Genomic DNA, 21,240 nt, shown 5'->3' on the forward strand with positions numbered 1-21,240 from the left:
CTTTCACAAAAAAGTTTGCATCTTAATTATTAAAGACAGACCCTGCAGTGGAAAGTGTGATAGTTATATATAGGCTGGATGGCAGTAGCTAAGGGAATGAATCCTCTCTGGCAGTCTTCACAAAGAACTGGTCTTTTCAGTTTCCATGTCAGGCAGCAGTTAATACTAAACATCTTTTATTTTGTGTTAATCGCATAGCAAGTTACAACTCGTAAGAAATTAAGCATCTTACACTAATGTCTTAACAGCTGTGTCTTTATTTTTTCTACACAATATTACAGTAAAGAGTATTAGTACATATTGCTTTTTAAATGGTTAGGAATTAATAGAGTTCAATCTTAAGGGTTTTTTTGTTTTTGTTTTTTTTTAAATAAAATGTAAAGGAGACCTGTAACCAGACAAAAATGAAGCCATAGCAGTTCAAACAGCATTTTTAAAATTGGTCCTATACAAAAAGAAATGCAAGAAGTATTGAGCTTACCTATTCAAAGTGCTTGAGTATAGATAGATGAGTTTAAAAGAAGCTGGTGTTCATTCAGTGATTCTAATATTATAAAAGCTTATGTCTGTCTGCCTCTGTCCGTAATGCTTTATTCACTCTGATTGGCTGACAGAAACAGCCAGAGTGCTTCAAGTGTGGGGGAACACCATCATGATGCCAAAGACTGGACAGAGGGTGGGGAGCTGGGGCCACCAGCTCTGGCCTCTGCTCCTCCACCCCACTCCCTGCAAGAGGCAGAACAGCAGCAGCATAGGGCATTAGGTGGCAGCACTCCAGCCCAGCCCCCTCCTCCCCATCCCCTGGCATTCTTGACAGGCAATTGGCTAGTATTTACATAAAGATGACATGCAGCCTGTCCTTTCCTAACTTTTATGTAAGATTATGCCATTGTTAGTTTTCCCATGTCTATACAAAGTTTTCACTTTGCTAGGTCTAATAAGGTTTATGAAAAGAGACAGAGCCTTGTGTATATAGTCAAACAGAGCCACTAATTTATTTTACCAGAACAGAACAAAGAATACTTTGTAAATGTCCAGATTTGTATAAGTTTTCTAAAGCTCTACACTGTATGTTGGACCTTCGCCTGTAGCAGAGAGCTGAAAGGCACAAAGGCTGAACCTCCTCACTAAAGGCTAGTAGTGGAGAACCTTGTCCACTCAAAAGTTTTAATGAGACACCTTAGGCTCCTTCTGCAATTTCCTGAGCAATAACATTTAACTTAATCCCTAAGGACACAGCTTGTAGTTTAACACTTCAGTAATAAGAGCGTAGTCCTTCCCTTTGAATGAGCTGGTAGTCTCCCATTTCCTGCCCCTACAAGAATAAAAATAAAAAGAGAGCTACTTAAATTACTTTACTGTATTGCCACTTTAACACAAAAAGTAAAGAGTCTTACCTCTGCTACTTCAAATTGGAGATGTTCTGCTCATCTTCTGCCCACAATCTGCATAAAAAGTGCAATGACTATACATATCCAGATAGTTGTGTAATTCAGGATCCCTAGAATACATTCCGGTTCTATAATCTACTTCCCAAAAATACTCAGACCCCTGTAATATACAGCCCATACTAAAAAAGGAAATAGATATCTAAGGACTCTTAAATTCTTTTATGTTTGGTTTATGCTCCCTACATTGATTCATATTTTGCTAAAAATAGATCTTTAAACTGAAAATCATGTCAACATAACCACTGATGTACATCATAGTTATTCTGGGAATTTGCTCACTAAAATCCCCTTGTGCAAGAATGCAAGATTAATCTAATAAATTTACAAGCATTTATTCATCATTGATCTTTTCATGATGTGTTCAAAAGTTTTCTACAGTAAACAAATATGACATACTTTAAGAAGACAGAGCATGCCCGTACTCAGCTACAGGTAAAAAAAAAAAAACCAGCTCAGCCACAGCCATTAAAAACTAATTAGAGTAACATCACTTGGGACCACATAAATTACAAAATTACAGCATTGATAAAAACTGAACACAGATTAACTGCAGGATAAAAACCTGCAGCATCCTTATAGGCTTGGCAGTGCTACGCTGACTAGCACTACAGAAGAGACTTGGGGGTCATCATTGACCACAAGATGAACATGAGCCTGCACTGTGATGCTGCGGCTTCTAAAGCAACCAAAATGCTGGCTTGCATCCATAGATGCTTCTCAAGCAAGTCCCAGGACGTCATTCTCCCCTTGTACTCGGCCTTGGTGAGGCCACAGCTGGAGTACTGCATCCAGTTTTGGGCTCCACAATTCAAAGAGGATGTGGAGAAGCTTGAGAGAGTCCAGAGGAGAGCCACGCGCATGGTCAGAGGTGAGGAAAACAGACCTTATGACAACAGGCTGAGAGCCATGGGGCTCTTTAGCCTGGAAAAGCGTAGGCTCAGGGGTGATCTGATGGCCACCTATAAGTTTATTGGGGTGACCATCAGGATCTGGGGGAACGTTTGTTCACCAGAGCGCCCCTAGGGATGATGAGGTCACACGGCTGCATGGGGGCAGGAAGAGGATGCGGAGTGGAGATTGTGGGTGCAGGGGAAGTGGAGATAATGGGATGGGCATGCAGCAGCTGTGTACTACAGCTACATCCCTGACCCTGGGTAGGGGTTGAAGCCAGAGCTGCAGCCAAATCTGCCCCTGCCCCCACCCCCGCCCATGATTTTAAGATGAGCTTTTTCCTCCATGTTAAATGGGGGGGCACCTCATCTTAGAATCTAGTGAGTATGACATTTAAAAACTAATTACCTAATTGCAAAGGGGCTGGGCAGTGGGGGCAGGAGCATGGCCAGACAGGGACTGAGCCTGAGCCTTTGCTTATATCTCCTCACACCTGACTTACCTCCCAGCACCGTTCAAAGACTCTTGCAGGATTGAGAATCACTCTATCCACGCATCTATTTGTCAAACATTTTCAAATTAAGGACAAATACAATTGTTCATAATCAAATGTCTTTGGAGATCCACAAATCTCTTTTATTTGTTCCCCAAGCAGAAAGAGAAGCTAAATGTGTCAACTAATTTATTTATTGTTAATTATTCGCTCACCTCCAGCCAAGAGTCTCAAAGTCCCTCTTATAAATATTGAAATATACATAGAGCAAACAATTTTACAGGTAGATACATCACAAATATGTACAAGTGCCCAATTGTAGGCATTTATTTGTTAAATTTATCAAAAGTTTAAAAGGTACGGTTTACCTGCCTCCATAAAAAGAACTGGGTATATGTTTTAACAAGGGCTAGTTGGCAGATATAGAGAAAATAAAAAGTGATCACAGAGGTTGGCTGAGGCTCCTGTCTTGTAACTGGAGGGGTTCTAACTGCCCTGTAAACACAAAGACAGGGTGAAATGTGTTGTTTCCAGTCTCTGTGGTTTTAAAACGACAGCACAACAACTTACCTCCTGCTCTATGTAATAGGCCACTGTAGCAATATCAACTGTCTCCTTTGTAGTGTTTCGGCTGATTTTTAGAGCTCTCGAGTGAATTCTTGCACTTGAATTTGAGAAAGAGACATTTAGCTACAAGTTATACCAATGTGGCACCCACTGTTTTGGTGATCATAGTGCAGTCAGAATACCGTTCTGTGGCCAGGACTTCGGGAGGCCCATGACACTGCACAATACACACCACATTTAATTAATACAGGGTCTGTAGAAAGATCTACAAGGTCTAGCTAACCATTCCAGAATACCCTCTCTGTCCATTACAACCAAGCCCTGTCTTTTCTCTCTGACAGGTAACATCTCATGCGATGCATGGAAAAGACTGCAGAGGCCAGAGAAAGAAATCAAATGAATTTAGAGATGGGGGTGGAAGGGTAGGGAGGACAAGGACTGTGTTGTGTGTGGGACTGCTGAAGACACACAGGACTTACAGTTATGTTTAAGATCACAGATGCCCTCACTGCAAAGCGTAGAGCCAGCTAATGAGACAACAACATTTTAGCTATTATTTGCCATGAATATTGGTTGATGAAGAACATGTTGTGGCTGGAAGGCCTTTCTCCACAGCTGAGTCAGCAGCATACAACTGCATATAGCAGCATACAGCATAGCAGGGCCACCACTCTCTCTGGCACGAAGGTTCCTTTCTAAAGACCAAGCTATTACACCTTCTCACTGCAATCTAGAATGGGAGCAGGCTGCTCAAACAATAGAAAGCGCTTCAGGTGACAGAACATGAGCTCCTTTGGGCAGTGTCTAGAATGGAGCAAGGCATTTTGAAATTAAAAAATAAACAAAGACGACATTTTTTGTAGGAAATATCCCTGCTTTGACATGCTCTTGTATTGATGTCATTTCCCCCCCCTTAAAGTGATATTGTCTGGCATGGATCCAAAAGGGAGAAAGGTATAATCCCTCAGGTGACCAAGCGGAAGCTAGAGAGGCACCTCCCTGACCCGTGTCCATTCTTTCAGAGCGTTCACCTGACACTTGGTGTTCCCACATGTATACTGGTCTGTTACAGCATCCCACTCAAGTAAAAGCCTCTTGATTTCCCCTTTTATGACTAACAACTCCCAGGCACTTCTTGCATGATAGATTGTTAGTCACCTATCCTAAGCCCACAATAGCCAACACAATACTACTGGCTTTGTTAACACTGCCCTGGACATGGCCTTCATCTTACACTCAGGTGGTTCAAAATGGTTTCTCTATCCCCACCAGAAACAGCAAGTGTGGACCCCAAGCTGTTAGAAAGGAGGACCAGACCATGCAGGGGCAATGTGTAGGGGGTGCACACGCACCCCCTGCGCATGGTGGTGCACCCCCTGCCAGAAGGTGCTGCCGACACAGCCGGTGACATCTGCAGGTGGCCCATGATCGCCCCTGGCCACCAATGACACTACTGGCAGCACCTGTGGGCGGTCGCCAACCCATGGTCAGCACTCGCCACCGCCCCCCGACAGTGCTGGCAGCGTCCATGGGAGCTCACCACCGCTGGGGTCCTACCACCACCAGTGCAGCTGTGCCCCCCCCCCAGCCTCCAGGGCCAGGCACCATTCATAAGACCATGAGTGCTCTCCCAGATCTGGCCTTGCTTCCAGAGTGAGGAAAGTGTTGAGCCCTTCCTCACCTTCCAGCCACTCTGAAGGGGGAAGAGGACAGAGCTGCATTTGCAGAGAATCAAGAAAGCCCCATGAGTTCAGGCTCTGGGATAGGTCTCCAGTGCTTGCATTGCTTTTCCTATAACTGGGAAGATTATCTGCTAGAAAGCTTGAGTTTTTTCCTCTCTCTAATAAAATGCATTAAACCTATTTTAGACAAAGGTATTTTTAACAAGCTGTGAAGTACCTGTTGGTAACAAACCTGCAAAATGCCTCTTCTTTCCCTTTGAGAAATATAAAGGCGGCCTTGAAGCTGAAGCCTATTTGGATTAAACTGCAAAATAATAACATCAGAAGCAGCCAGTGAGTGAACAAAAAACTGTTTTATTCAAACAAACAACAAGGGTCTAATTTTTACTTCTTTTCTGTGCTACAAATATATCCTTGAACTGGAACGTATTTCCTAATCTTGTCAATTATAAAGTATATTTTGGAAGCCTCAGGGGCTCTCTCATGACTCCAATGAGCAATTGAAACGATGCAGAAGGCAAATTGCCTTGGTATTATCTCAAGCTCAGCAAGGCTGACTCCGACAATGCAGGCCCTCAGAAACAGAGGTGGAAAGGTTGGGGAGGAATAAAGAGAGTAAGAAGGTGACCTTCTCAGTAGGCAAACAAATATTATGGAATATCCAGCTTGGAGTGTGCATTCAACCAAAGAGTACAACCAAATTAGCGCCAAACAAATGCAGCAGCAATAGTGTTTGCAAATATCCCTGTGAAAGCCTGGTTTGAATGCTTATTGCAGCCAATCAGGAATTTTCCAGTGAAATGTTTTCCATCAAAAAAATCTCATTTTGCCAAAAATAAAACTTAGTATGGGAATGTGCCAGTTTCAACAAAGCATTCATCAGAAACTTGTTCATCAGAAATATCCTTCTATGGTATGTTTGGATAAAATCACAGATCATAGGTTCAAGTGTGGGAGATGCCAATTCAAGCTCTGATTGAAAACAGGCACTTAAAGCTAAGTTTCCAGTGTCCCAGGTGATGCCCCAACCATTGAGCTGTTGGATTTCTCTCCCTCCCCATACTTTTCTCACAAAGTTTCTCAACAGTTCTTGTTTTTGTCCTAGAGCATAAAGAAAAGTATTTTAAGATCTCAAAAATGTTTATAGGTCCACAAAAACATATTTCCCACCCAAATTTGTTCCTTTTTTTCAGCTGACAGGAATTTGGACAATTAGGGTTTTGTTTGTACTAACATTGGAAGACAGGTTGTTCTTCACAGAAATTAATCTCCATATTCACAAGTGGACAAAAGCGTGTGTGTGTGTGTGTGCGTGCGCACGCGCGCATGCACACACATTCATGCAAGCATTTGTGGTTTATCATTATTTACCATTTCATAATTTCCTCTTTGCAGAGGGCCAATCATCCAAACATGAAGCAAAACCAATACCAGGTGACTTTGGTTAATTATTTAAGTTGTATTACTGGTCAACAAAGTGAATTGTTTGCCAACAAAACATACACCTGTTTGGTTGGCATGAACTACTTTTTGGCATATAATTATGTGTAAAGTAGAAATTAGAAACAGCCTGGCAGGAGGGAGAGATGCATTGAAGAAGTCAACAGAAGACTGTGGTATTGGTGCCATTGCGAAGGCTTCAGTTTTTTCGATCATAGTCTGAACTTCAGAGAGAGAGGCAGCAGTTTGTTGGGAAGAGACAGCCTCCACCTCACTCTGATGGAGAAAAAGCTCTTCTTGGCCAGAATGGTTGACCTGCTCAACAAGGCTTTAAACTAAGATTGCTGGGGGATGGGTGGACAATCACTAGTGCAAGCCCTGGAGGTGACAATCACAGAATCAGCAGTTAGATAACACAAGGGAACTCACTCCTACCCCAGCCCTAGGATGAGACTCTTCCAAGAGGCTAGGGAAGCCCAGGGCTTCTGATGGCAAGCTTAACTTCCTGTACACAAATGCCAAGATCATGAAGAACAAACAGAGGAACTAGCCTTTCTGCTAAGCAAAAATGAATATGATCTCATAGGAATAAGGGAGACCTGGTGGGACTCCACCTATGACTGGACCACAGGTATTAATGGCTATACCTTGTACAGGAGATATTGTGTTGTGAGGAAGGGCGGGGGTGTAGTTCTCTATGTGAAGGAGCAGTACACTTCCCTACAAGCAGAGATTTGCACCCAAGGAGGGAGACTTGAGACCTGTTGGGTTAGAATACAGGGAGAATGTGGTGAAGGGGATATAACTGTAGGAGTCTATTACAGACCTCCTAACCAGGAGGAAAAGCTTGATCATGAATTCATTAGGGAACTAGCAGAGGCTGCACAGTCTTGGTGCACAGTCATCATGGGTGACTTCAACCACCCTGACACCTCATGGGAAGAGCATTCAGCCAAACCTGACTAGTCGTGAAGCTTCCTCACTTGTATTGATGAGCTTTATTTACCTCTTGTCAGTCCATAGGCTTCTTGAGTCAAGACACTGCTGTATTTGGTACTGGCCAAAGGGGATGAACTAGTCAGCAATCTGAGGATCGAAGGGAAGTTTGGTGACAGTGATCAGTTTCTCTATCCATTGCAAAGCTGGCAAATCAGTCATAGATTTCATAGACATTAGGGCTGCAAGGGACCTCAGAAGATCATTGAGTCCAGCCCCCTGCCCAAAGGGCAGGAAGTCAGCTGGGGTCATAGGATCCCAGCAAGATAAGCATCCACTTTACTCTTGAAGGTGTTCAATGTAGGTGCTTGAACCACCTCTGATGGCAGGCTGTTCCAGACCTTGGGGGCTCAGATAGTAAAGAAATGCTTCCTTATGTCCAGCCTGAAATGGTCTTGCAATAGTTTATAACCATTCAACCTCGTCATCCCTAAGGGTGCTCTGGTGAACAAATGTACCCCCAGATACTGGCGGTCACCCCTAATAAACTCATAGGTGGCCATCAGATCACCCCTGAGCCTGCGTTTTTTCCAGGCTAAAGAGCCCCATGGCTCTCAGCCTGTTGTCATAAGGTCCGTTTTCCTGACCTCTGATCATGCATGTGGCTCTTCTCTGGACTCTCTCAAGCTTCTCCACATCCTTTTTGAATTGTGAAGCCCAAAGGTGGACGCAGTACTCCAGCTGCGGCCTCACCAAGGCCGAGTACAAGGGGAGAATGACGTCCCGGGATTTGCCTGAGAAGCATCTATGGATGCAAGCCAGAGTTTGGTTGCTTTACTAGCCACAACATCACACTGAAGTCTCATGTTCATCTTGTGGTCAATGATGATCCCCCATGTCTCTTTCTTTTGTAGTGTTAGCCAGTGTAGCACTACCGAGCCTATAAGGATGCTGCAGGTTTTTCTTCCCAAGGTGGAGGACCTTGCATTTTTTGGTGTTAAACACCATCAGGTTCTCACCCGCCCATTTCCTGAGCCTGTCCAGGTCAGCTTGGATTGCTCTCCTGTCTTCTGGTGTGGATGCTTTGCCCCAAAGTTTGGTGTCATTGGCGAACTTGGCCAGTCTGCTTCTGACTCCAATGTCCACTACATTATTGAAGATGTTGAACAGTATGGGTCCAAGGACAGAGCCTTGGGGGACTCCACTGGTCACAGGGGACCATGACGATTGACTTCCATCATTTACTATCCTCTGGGTCTGACCATGGAGCCAGTTTCCCAGCCAGCAGATCGTGGTGGACCCAAGGCCACAATTGGTCAGTTTCACCAAGAGGTGATCATGGGATACCAGATCGAAGGCTTTTTTGAAGTCAAGATATACAACATCTATCTCCTTTCCCTTGTCCAGGTGATAGGTCACATGGTCATAAAAGGAAATCAGATTGGTCAAGCAAGACCTACCCGCAACAAACCCGTGCTGGCTATCCCTCAGGTTGTTGCCATCGGCCAGTCCATTAAGAATGGCCTCTTTAATAATCTTTTCTAAGACCTTCCCCGGGATAGAGGTCAGGCTGATGAGCCTGCAGTTTGCTGGATCCACTTTCTTCCCTTTCTTGGAGATAGGCACCACATTGGCCTTCTTCCAATCTTCAGGCACTACACCAGAGTGCCAGGAGTTCTCAAAGATCTGTGCCAGGAGCTGGGCTATGATGCTTGCCAGCTCCTTGAGTACCCTGGGGTGTAGATAGTCAGGGCCGGCTGACTTGAAGGTGTCCAGTCTCTCAAGGTGTTCCTTCACGAGGTTAGCATTGATGGAGGGCAGGGGCACTCCCTCACCTGGACCAGCAGTCAGCAATGCAGAAATCCTTGACCTTAGGAAATATGACTCAAGCTCAGGAGGTTGGTTGTTGAGGCCCTGAGAGACCATGATCCGACAGGGTAGTGAGTCCACAATGAGTGGTCATGCCTTAAGGAAATAATCCTAAAAGCACAAGGAAAGTCCATCCCCGTGTGTAGGAAAGGTAGCAAAAGGGCTGGGAGACCCCCTTGGCTCAATAGGGACCTCATGGACCTCCTGAATCTGAAAAGAGAAGCTTATAGGGGATGGAAGTCAGAAACTACCACTAAGGAGGATTATGTAGCACTGGCCCACACCTGTAGGGAGCAGACCAGAAAAGCCAAGGCTGAAACTGAACTCAGACTGGCTATAGGAATCAAGGACAATAAAAAGTTCTTCAAATACATGGGAAGTCAGAAAAAACATTGGACCCTTGCTGAACCAAATGGGGCAGCTAACAACTGACATCCAGGAAAAAGCTAATCTCCTCAATTATTTCTTTGCATTGGTATTCCACCAGTCCAGTGGGAATCACCCTGCCTAATAGGATGCAAGACTACCAGACTAAGGGCGATCACACACCTATAATTGTCAAAGATCTTGTGAGAGCTTCAGAAGCTAGACATCATCAAGTCAGCTGGCCTGGATGGAATGCACCCAAGTGCATGAACAACACGTGCCCCTGGCGGCTGGGGGGCAAGGCTGTGCTGGCAGTGGCAGGAGCACAGCAGCGGTAAGCTGGGAGCTCCCACAGATGGTATTGGCAGCAGGGACTGGGGTGGGGCGGGGAGGGAAGTGGTCAGCGCTGACCAGGGGCTGTTGGCATTGGCCAGTGATGATCATGGACCACCTGCAGACACCACTGGCAGTGTCAGCAGTGGGGTGGGGGTGCATGTGCACCCCCTACGCATCACCTCTGCCCAAGAGTGCTAAAAGAACCGGTTGACCTCATAGCATGATCAATGGGGAGGATATCTGGGAACTCATGGTACTTGGGAGAGGTTTCTGAAGACTGGAAGAGAACCAGTATGGTACCTATCTTTAAGATGGGAAAGAAGAAAGATCGAGGGAACTACAGGCAAATCAGTTTGACCTCAATCCCTGGAAAGATCTTAGAAAAATCAAAAAACCCATCAACAACAGGCTAATGGAAGACAATGTTTTGAGACATAGCCATCACGGCTTTGTTGCAGGTTGGTCTTGCCTGACCAACCTCATTTTATCCTATGACCAGGTGATGTCATATATTTAGATTTCAAAAAAGCCTTTGACTTGGTCTCCCATGATGTCCTCATGGTAAAATTGGGGAACTGGAGCCTTGACAACCTTATGGCCTGATGGTTGGGGAACTGGCTCCGTGGTTGGATCCAGAGAATAGTAGCTAATGGAACCGAGTCAACATGGCACATGGTGACCAGTGGAGTCCCCCAGGGCTTAGTACTTGGACCAATACTCTTTAGTATATTCATAAATTATCTGGATTTGGGTGTCAGAAGCAAACTGGCAAACTAGTTCACGGATGACACCAAATTATGGGGAAACTCTAGAGGATAGGGTGGCAATTCAGGCCAACCTGGACAGGCTCACAAGGTGATCAAATTCTGATGACATTCAACATGGAGAAATAACCCACATCATACTTATAGGCTCAGCAGTGCTACACTCACTAGCACCATGACCGAAAGAGATTGACCACAAAATGAACATGAGCCACCAATGCAATACTGCAGCTGATGAAGCAAATACAACTCTAGCTTGCATCTACTGATGCATCTCAAGCAAGACCCAAGAAGTCATTCTCCCACTTTACTCGACCTTAGTGAGACCGCAGCAGGAGTACTGCATCCAATTCTGGGCTCCATGCTTTAGAAAGGATGTGGAAAAGCTTGAGAGAGTCCAGAGCAGAGCCACACACATGATTAGAGGTCAAGAAACCAGGTCTTATGAGGAGAAGCTGAGAGGCATGGGACTTTTCAGCCTGGAGAAGCTAGAGCTCAGGGGTGACTTGATGGCAGCCTACAAGTATATAAGGGGTGTGCATCAGGAACTGGGAGAACATCTGTTCACCAGGGCACCCCAAGGGAAGACAAGGTCTAACAGTCACAAACTGATGGAAAACCATTTTAGACTGGACATAAGGAAAAACTTCTTTACCGTCTGAGTCTCCAGAGTCTGGAATAGATTTCCCCCAAAAGTGGTGCAAGCACCTACTTTGAATACCTTTAAGAAACACCTGGATGCTTAGTTTGCTGGGGTGATTTGACCCCAGCTGACTTCCTGTCTCTTGGGCAGAGGGCTGTACCCGATGATCTCGTGAGGTCCCTTCTAGCCCTAATGTCTACAAAATCTATGAAATAATTCACAGAGAGGAAAATTGGTGGAACTCATTCAATATTTTACTTGCATCTTTTCTCATGTTTCATGCTAACAGCTCCATGTGGTTGGGCTACAAATTGTTCTTGCTGCCCTTTCTTGAAAGTACATAGGACCCAATTTAAAAAATTCTATTTGAAGTGTCAGGCACCTGGGTGACTTTCACTTTATAAACATGTCATGATCAATAGTCCTAGCAAACTGGGAATAAAAATCTAAACAGTCAAAATACATATCTAAAGATTTCTAAACAGTCTTTGATTTATAGGAACTTATGATCTTAAGAGTGCATTGGAAATTTTCTGAGGAAAAAAAATTTGATGGAAAATTCTGGGTGTGTCTACACATGCATTAAGGTGCTTTTTCTAATGTGCATCAAATTTAGTACTTTCAATGTAAGGTACTAAACAAATATACATTAGGCTGTCTTAATGTGCAGTAATGAACACGCATGTTTTTTAAGTGACGCATAATGTGCAGTAGCTTATTTTACTGCTCATTAGCAAAATCCGGGTTTTTTTTACAGCCTGCTTTAATGCACAGTAAAATAGGCTACTGTGCATTAAAGCGCATGTATAGATGTGTCTGCTGACTAATTAAAACAGAAATATTGTGCCTGAAACATCTCAGGTTCCTCTAGCTTCCACCAAATCAAAGGCAGTCTTCTCAAGCAATCTTGCCTGGATTCCTGATGACAGTCTGGGACCCTGTTCTCCCACCAGGGTCTGCAGCCCTGGAGCAGATCCACCAAGCAGGAACTCCAGGGTCCAGATGGCAACCAGCTATCTCAGGAAGCCTGAAAGCCCTGGAAACCCAGGTACCCATTGCAGCAGTGAAACCAAGAAGTGTCACTTCCACTGAGCAACTGCAGGATCAGGAAGAGTACTTCATTTTTTAAACATTCCTGTGTTAGCATTTCCCCAGATTTCTAATGCAAAAGCAGTTTTGAAATTGTTTTCAGTCCAGTTTAAACCAAAAGTAAAATCTTAAAAATCAAAATGTTAGGCAATCTGGAAACACAATTTTTCAACCAGCTCTATCCAAGAATGACACCTGTGTTCCAGCAAGGACCGAGTCTAACTACCTATGTAAACTGTCACACTCATCATCAAGTTAAATAGGTGCCTAGTAGGGCTGTGCGAAATTTCGCCACCAGTTTTGTTTCGATGCTGTTTCGACTCGTTTCGAGGTCAAAATGGCAAAAATCAAAACAGAACGCATATGGTTGAAACAGCCTCGAAACAAAATAAGGCAAGTCGAAATGTTTCGCCGTTTCGCCCCTGTTTCGATGTTTTCCCCATAGGCTATAATGGGGAAGGTTGAAACAGCCTATAACTTTGTTATTTCTGGTCTGATTTGGACAAAACTTGCAGGAATGGTAGCACCTTCTGAGGGCATGAAGCCTGCCAAGTTTCAAGAAGACAGGTGCAGGGGGTTGAAGAAACTGCACCCCAAAGTCTTGAGAGCCAAACTTGTGTCATGTGTATGTGTTAAGCCACAGCAGGATCAAAACTGCAGGACTGTTAGCCGCTGCTGAGGCCATAAAGTCTGGCAGGTTTCAAGGAGATAGGTGCAGTGAGTCTAGGGAAACTGTACCCCAAAATCTTGAAAGCAAAACTCATGTCACGTGCATGTGGTAAGCAACAGCAGGGTCAAAACTGCAGGCATGCTAGCCCCCATGGAGGTCACGAAGCCTGCCAATTTTCAAGGAAGGGTTTGGGGGAAACTGCACTTCAAGCTGCAGACAAGCAAAACTCGTGACATGGGTGACACTGTGTGTTAAGGCACAGCAGGGTGAAAGCTGCAGGCCTGCTAGCCCCTGCTGAAGTCACAAAGCCTGCCAGCTGTCAAGGAGATTGGTGCAGGGGTTCTAGCTTCTGGGGCATAGAACCCCTTTGGGGAAAACTAGGAGTAATGGTCACAGTCTGGACACCCGAGTTGTGAAGTAATTTTTCCTAATGTTGAGCCTGAAATGAGCCTGAAACAGTTGTTCACCGAGCCCTAGATGTACGCTTCTGATGTAGTGGTAAGCTGCTACCAAGTCCCCTCTCAGCCTTCTCTTTTTCAGGCAGAAGAGTCCCAGGTCCCTCAGCCTTTCCTCATACGGCTTGCCATGCAAGTTTCTGATCGTATGGGTAGCCCTTCTCTGGACTCTCTCAAGCTTTACCACGTCCTTGTTAAGGTGCAGAGCCCAGAACTGGACACAGTACTCCAGCTGTGGTCTCACCAGTGCCAAGTAGAGCCAAGTAGAGCAGGAGAATCACTTCTTTGCAATGGTTTTGCTGGCTACAGCATCGCACTGCTGGCTCATGTTCATAGTGTGGTCAATTATTACCCTCAGGTCTTGGTGACAAGTGATGGGGGATCTTCAGTCCTGCTGCCTGATGAGAGGCAGCAGTTGCACAAGCACCCATGTCATGGGTTTTGCCTGTCAGCAGCCAGAGGTGCAGGGCCCCAGAACTCAGAAGCCCTGCGCCTATCTCCTTGACAGCTGGCAGGCTTCGTGGCCGCAGCAGGCCTGCAGCTTTCACCCTGCTGCACCCTAACACAGTGTCACCCTTGTCACGAGTTTTGTTTGTCCACAGCTCGAAGTACAGTTTCCCCCAAATGCCCGCACCTATCTCCCTGAAACATGGCAGGCTTTCTGGCCTCAGCAGGGGCTAGCATGCCTGCAGTTCTGACCCCGCTGTGACTTAACATATACACGACACAAGTTTTGCTTTCAGAATTTTGGGGTGCAGTTTCTCTGAACCCCCTATACCCATCTCCTTGAAAGTTTTGACCCCACTGTGGCTTAACACATACTTATGACATGAGTTTTCCTCTCAAGATTTTGAGCTGCAATTTCTCTGAACCCCCTGCAGCTATCTTCTTGAAACGTAGCATGCTTCATTTCCTCAGAAGGGGCTACCATTCCTGCAAGTTTCATCCAAATCTGGCCAGAAACGACAATGTTATAGCCCGTTTTGACCTTCCCCATTATATCCTGTGGGTGAAATGTCAGAACAGGGTTGAAACGACAAAACGTTTCGATGGAACGGAACAGAACAGCTGTTTCAACTCGAAACAAAAGTTGAAACAGAACACTGTTCTGTCAAAACAGAAAGCTTCTGTTTCGCACAGCCCTAGTGCCTAGTACACTGTTACTGTCATGACCCATCTGCTATATCAGGGGCTGTCAACTGGGGGTACATATACCCCTGGGGTACTTGGGACGGCCCCAAGGGGTACGTGCAATGGCACGGGGAACCAGCGTGTGGTGGCACGGAGTGGTGAATGGCGGCGGCTGCATCTGAGCTCCCTGCCCCCACCATTCACTCCACATCGCCCCCACACACTTCTTCCCTGCGCTACCAACTTTGCGTCTGGCCGGCTATCAGCACCCTCGCACCCCCACATCTGGAAGGGGGTACACTTCAGAAGGGACACCCACCAGAAGGGGTGCACTCCTTTAAAAAGGTTGAAAACCCCTGTGCTATATCATAGTGCATAGGCTGATCACGTGCAGCCCTTGTAAAGAGGACAAAGTAAATCTTATTGTTATAGGAATCTTCCCCAGACACCTACACTCTGCTTTGCTCATCTGAGGACAGAGTTCATCTGTAGGTTACTTACTGCACCCAAACTAGGTGATCACATTTAGGATCCTCCCCAGTTTTATCTGTGACCCTGGCTCCAGCACTGTCCACATACCAACATTAATTAGAGTCTTCATTGCACCGCATCGATTTAAAGGTACCTTCCTCCTCGCATTTAGCATCATACTTGCTGTCCACATCAAGTCTTCTGCTGGGGTGACTCAGGCCAGTTCGACTCTTGTGCAGCATCTCCAAGTGCATCAGCCAACACTTTGGAGTTACTAAAAAAGTATAAAAATAAAATTAAAAAAAAGTGTCAGAATTTGCAGCGCTGCAGATTTCGATGTTCTGAAAAGCAAAATCATTACAGCCCATTCTCCATTCCCTCTGTATTGTACTTTTGGTGCCCAGCCACCACAGTCATGAACGTAAGAAGCGTGCAACAGGCCCCAGTCTTGGCTGTGGTGCTTGATGCCCATTAGTGGCCTGCTGAGATCCTTTGCACCCTCTGCTTTCTCTGTCAGTCACCTCCTTTACTCTTGACTGCCAAACCTTGATGGCAGTGGCACTACGAGAGGCTGCCTTCAGATCGTCCAAGGGACTGTGTCTGCCCTTCACAGCACTGCTCTTTCTGAGTCTGATGCAAGAGACCACACTGACAGCTGCCTGCTGGGTTCCCAGGTCTACTCTAGTTAAGTCCTATCCTAATTATATCCAAACTGGCGTTGGCCCTCCTGGCTCAATGTCTGATCATGGGGAGTAGGCCAACATGTAATGGTGTCCCACCAGCCTGGGTATTTATTTGACCTGGTACCTTGGTAATAGCTTCCCCTCTTAGCCTATTTAATACATCTCACCACTTCCCTCAACAGCGAGACAAGTCCTGGGGCTCATGGGCTCATAGCCTGCTCACACACAAGTCCTGGGGCCTGGGACAAATCCACTTTTTGCACTAAGTCCTGGGGTTTGGTAGAAACCTTACATAGCCACAGCTGTAGCAATCCCACTCACAGTTTGTTGATCCAGGGTGCACAGCTTGTGGCAGAGGTCCTTTCTCCTCCATGATCCAGGCTGAACTTCTTTGCTCTGTCCAGAAGCAGAGCCTGTTTATTCTCCAGCCTCTCCCTTCCTCACCACAAAAGTTGACACTTAAAGAAGCTTCCCCCTTTTTCCTTGCCTTGGTGTCCAGGACTCGGGTTTCCTGGTACGGAGTGCCAGACCAGTGGTCCATTTAGCTTAGTAACCTATCTCTGACAGTGGTAGTAGTGGATGCTTTATGGGGAAAGTACTGAACAGAGTATATCTGGAGCTGTAGTTCTCCACCTTTTTAGATGCAAGGCCCCCCTCCATAACTTCAGTGAATTGAGCAGCATCCCATTTCAAAAACTAATTTATTTATTTCCATGTTTATCCCCTTGCAGAGGGGCCAGGCAATGAGGGCAGGGCAGTAGCCAGGCAGGAAGGAGCCGGAGTCTGCACTTATCTCCTCACACCTTGCAGTATTCTTCAGAAGATCTCGTGGTGCCCCAGAACCCTGGCTGAGAAGTCACTGATCCAGAGCAATCTATCCCTGTCAGCAGCGGAGATGCCTAGGGGGTGCATGCAGGTGCATGTGCACCCCCTGAGAGCACTGGTGCACCCCCTGACTGGCTGTGCTCCCCACTTAGGCAACGGGCAGGGGGGCGGCAGGAGTGCTGGTGTCCCCCCTGCAAGCACTGGCCGGGGAGCGGGAGTGCCGCAGCCACTTCCAAAGGTGCTGTGGCCACTTCCGGAAGCCAGCAAGTGAGATCGGCTGTGGGCCCCTGCCCCGCTCCCCCTGGTCAGCAAGATTGTCCGGTTGCTGACTGGTCGCTGGAGAAGCAAGTGCCCTCCCTAAAGTGGCACCAGTCACCCATGCCTGTCAGATACTCCCTGACATCCACCATCATTGGTTTAGAAACACCAGAGGATACATCCCTGATGGCTCTGTTTTCATACCTGTTTATGAATTTGTCTAGTTCATTTTTTAACGTTTCACACACCTATACATATGCCAAACATCTACTCCAATGTCCAGCAGCTTCCGTGTCATGTATATTCAGCATCCCCATGCTTCAAAATGGTGGTGAGGTTGTTTTAACTAAACCTCATTGAACAAGTTTTAGTTAAAGTGCCCCCGCTGCCATTTTGAAGCGTGGGATGCTGAATACGTGTGATGCTGCGGGTGCTTTAATTAAGCTAATAAAGCACCCCCGCCATCACCCATGTAAAGATGCCCTTCTACACTGTCTGCCTCCACAACCTCCTGTGGTAATGAGTTTCACAAGTTTAACTGTTGTATATCAAATTACTTTCCTCTGCTAGTTTTAAATCTGTCTCCTGCTAATTTCAGTGGGTGCCACCTAGTTCTAATATTCTGGGATTTGGTGACTAACACTTCCCTACTTGCTTTGTCCACATCCTTTATGATTTTACAGACCTCTGTCATACCCCCCTCAGCCATTTCCTTTCTAAACCAGAGTCCTAGCCTTTTTTTAGTCTCTCCTCATATGGCAGCTGCTCCATACCCCGATCATCTTGGTTGACCTTCTCTGTAGTTTGTCTAATTCTACTACATCCCTTCTGAGATGCAGAGACCAGAACTGCACACAATATTCAAGATGTAGCACACTATGGATTTGTTTACTGGCATGATGTTGGTCTCTGTTTCACTTTCCAATTCCTTCTTAATGATGCTTTAGTCCTGGGGACTAAGACAGCAGCAAGGTGCATCATTGAAAATTTTAGCAGATGTGTGGGGAGTCAGGGGGAAGAAACAACTAACCACAGTAATGTTTGCTCTATTTTTAATGTTTTAAATAAAGTTGGGGACTGGGTTCCTGAGAATTGCTGTTACCGATAACTTGTTCAGGATTAAAACCACCTTGGTTTTGTGAAGACCTGGAATTTCAAGTTCATACAATTCAGGCTTCCATCCTGGTAAATGTCTAGCCAGCACTTAATTCAACTCCAAATGTTTCAAAGATACTTCAGGCCTAATGAAGTGGGCCCCACACAAACCCTGATATGGCTACACATTTGTGACCTCCATTTACTGTAACTTATTATTAAGCCAAGAACAAAGCCACATGCCATTAAATAAATCCACAGCTAGCTGCTGTAACCATATTACCTTTTTTACATTATTTCTGATTTTCCCTAACTGCTGGGTCCAGGTCTCTGTCCCACTATATTTAAATCCCAACAAGATTATCCCAAACCTCCTGAAGGATCTCTCCATAAGCTTGAGTTCTCACAGCAGCTACAGCCCATTGGAACCATATATCCAGCTTTTCTTCAAGCAGAAACATGCATGAGCACAGAGGACACAACTATTAAATAAGCAGGACCTACACTGTGGAACTGGCCCCCAAATGAGAGGACAGCGGAGCTGGACTTTGGCATTTTCAGAAACAAAGGCAGAACTTGTTTCTTCAACTTACATCCACTGCAGCAACTTCAGCCCCAAACATTTACTGACCCCTCACAAAGCAAAACAAAAAACGCCCTTACAACTCCAGATTCTACCGCAAATGTAGAAAAGGATGAGACACACTATTTTGTTAATTTGGAGAAGTGTTTTGAATAGGGGCCATGAACATGTAATATGTGTTAAAGGAATAACATTAATTAGAACAACATACATTGAAGGTGGAAAAAATGCTAGGTTGTACACATGCCAAATGTCTACTCCAATGTCCATCTATCCTTGCAGTCAAGGCAGAATGCTTCCCTGCAGCATGTCCTGCATGGCTTTGACCATTCGATTGTATAAAATACCTTCATCTCAGGTTTGGAGATCGATTCACACAAAAGGGTGTCTCATTCACCAAGTCAAGACAGACAGAAACAAAGTGACTACTGACTCTTTCAGCCACCCCTAAAAACAGCAGTTAGTCATGCTGAAAAGAAATCTGCTGGTACAATAGTGCCTATTCTAGCACTCTAGAGCTGGAAGTAGCAGTCCTGTTACAGAAGCTGGCCATGATTTGAGCATGGGGCAGGGAGGGGAAGGAAGACTTTCCACCATACTCATACGTTCCTGAGCTCAGTACAGATGGGGAAAAAAATAAAACCCCAAGTATACATTAATATCTTATACGGACAAATTTCTAAAATGCACCTGCCTGGCAGTAGAATGCATCAGCTGTTTACCGTGCACAGCCACAAAATTAAATGATGGAGAGGAATTAAAGTGGGGGAACAATATATTGAGTCACTTGAGATGGGATGTGTATTGCAGTGATGAACTGGATTCATGTACCAGCATGCTTAATAGGACAGTGCAGACAAATGACAAGTATTTTCCTTATAGAGACTTACATTGGTTCCAGTTCACAGTGAAGTTGTCATAGCTCTGAAAGATGGCTTCACATGCCCCACACCTATTCAAGTGACAGGTCACATTCATTGTACTGGCAGATGGTATCTTCACACACTTCATCATATTCACAGTTCTCATGAGCAGGCAATGAATGCATCTGAGCACTCATTTAAGAACAAGGTTTGCTTTCATCAAACAGTATCTTTGGTCTTCCTGGTAACTGGCATTTCCCAATTAACTGCTCCAAATATCACTAGAGAATCTCAGTCATACAAATAGTCTTGGGAATGAAAGACTTCAGATTTAAAAACTGTACTAAATAATATGATTAAAAAGTGAAATGAAAGCAAATACAGAAATGTGGGAATAACCCCCAATATATAGATCTGAAAGTGCTTTAAAAAGCAGTTGATAACATTAACCCCAAACTGAGGCCCATTCAGGGGATGCAACTTACTTAAGGTCACTCAGCAAACTGGTAGGGCAGAGCTGGAATCTGGAGTGAGCTCTCCTAATTCTCAGTGTAGTGGACTATCCACTATCTTACACTACTTCCTAGATATGGTTAGTTGGGAGTCAAACCCCAAGCTCTTTCAAGTCCTTTAAAACTAAACTGATTTGGGTCAATCAAGCTTCCCAGAAAACTTAAAACCCCTGAGAGATTCTGGAAAGAAAGGGGAGGAAAATGCAAACCACTATTCCACTTCCAAGGCAAACAGAACAGTTTAAAAGACATCTTTCAATGAAATCTGTACTATCCAGAACCACAGAGAGCAAGTCAATGTTCAGTAAAGAAACATCTGCTAAGTTTCCTTTTGAGCAGTGAGAAACCCACCCCCCCAGTTATTCAGTATTACTACCAAGCGTTGGCTTGAGTCCCTTTTGCTTACCTGGAACAGAAAACACCTGGCAGATCAATTCTAAAATGACAACTAAAAACAAAGCCCTGTGGAAATGCGTCCTCCTCTTCGCCATGTGCAACAGAAGCAGTGAATCTCACAGCAGCTCTGAAGTCTCTTTTTCCGTGTTTGCCTCTGAGTAGCTGGCAGCCTAATACAACAGTCAGTTCCAGTTCATTAAAACTCCAGTTTTTCTTTATATCTTCTAGGCACAGTTAATTACAGAGGTGTGGAGCTACATATTTTAAACCCAAAATAACATAGGACATTTAGAACTGAACACAGGCACCGTGCATTTTAGTTGTCTAGCTTTTTTTCCTCAGCACAAAGCGCTATTCGAAGGAAAAATACAATTTGCGGTATGTGCATGTGCAGCTCATGAATTTTGTGAGTAGTTATGAAATTGTTAGTGAATTCTCTTGAATCACTCAACGCCCCCATTTGTGTGCACCCCCATGGGCTAGGAAGGCTGAGACACCTCTCTGCCACTCAGGACAATGGTTAGTCATTAGAAATCAATGACTTGGGTGTGTATTACCTTTACCCACGCTGCAAGAAGAGACTTCCTTCTGTTATCTGAAATGAGGTAAAACTGTGAACAGTGGAAAGTTGCTAAAGGCAAGCAAAGCAGCCAGGTGACAGAAGGAGGCATGTTAAGGAGGTCTTAGACAGACACACAGGAAACTGGACAGAAAGTTGAAGTGGCTGAGCTGGCTTCTGGAGCATTGCAAGGCCCGGTACAGCGGTAGCAG

At 45.2% G+C, this 21,240-nt stretch overlaps 1 long non-coding RNA gene across 4 annotated transcripts; it reads right to left on the reverse strand.

Moving 5' to 3' along the window:
- Positions 1 to 19: 19 nt before the first annotated feature.
- Positions 20 to 20,613, reverse strand: LOC149872125 (uncharacterized). Of its 4 annotated transcripts, XR_016440361.1 has the most exons (5): positions 20,480 to 20,613; positions 15,363 to 15,528; positions 7,531 to 7,610; positions 5,317 to 5,388; positions 20 to 3,499 (listed from the first exon to the last, which is right to left on the reverse strand). It is a non-coding gene; the product is annotated as an uncharacterized LOC149872125 (long non-coding RNA). The 4 variants fall into 4 exon arrangements; XR_016440362.1 differs by lacking the exon at positions 7,531 to 7,610; XR_016440359.1 differs by having other exon boundaries at positions 20 to 5,388.
- Positions 20,614 to 21,240: the final 627 nt, after the last annotated feature.

This window comes from Crocodylus siamensis, chromosome 2 (assembly GCF_052110815.1).
Source record: "Crocodylus siamensis isolate JL-2025a chromosome 2, ASM5211081v1, whole genome shotgun sequence".
NCBI lineage: Eukaryota > Metazoa > Chordata > Crocodylia > Crocodylidae > Crocodylus > Crocodylus siamensis.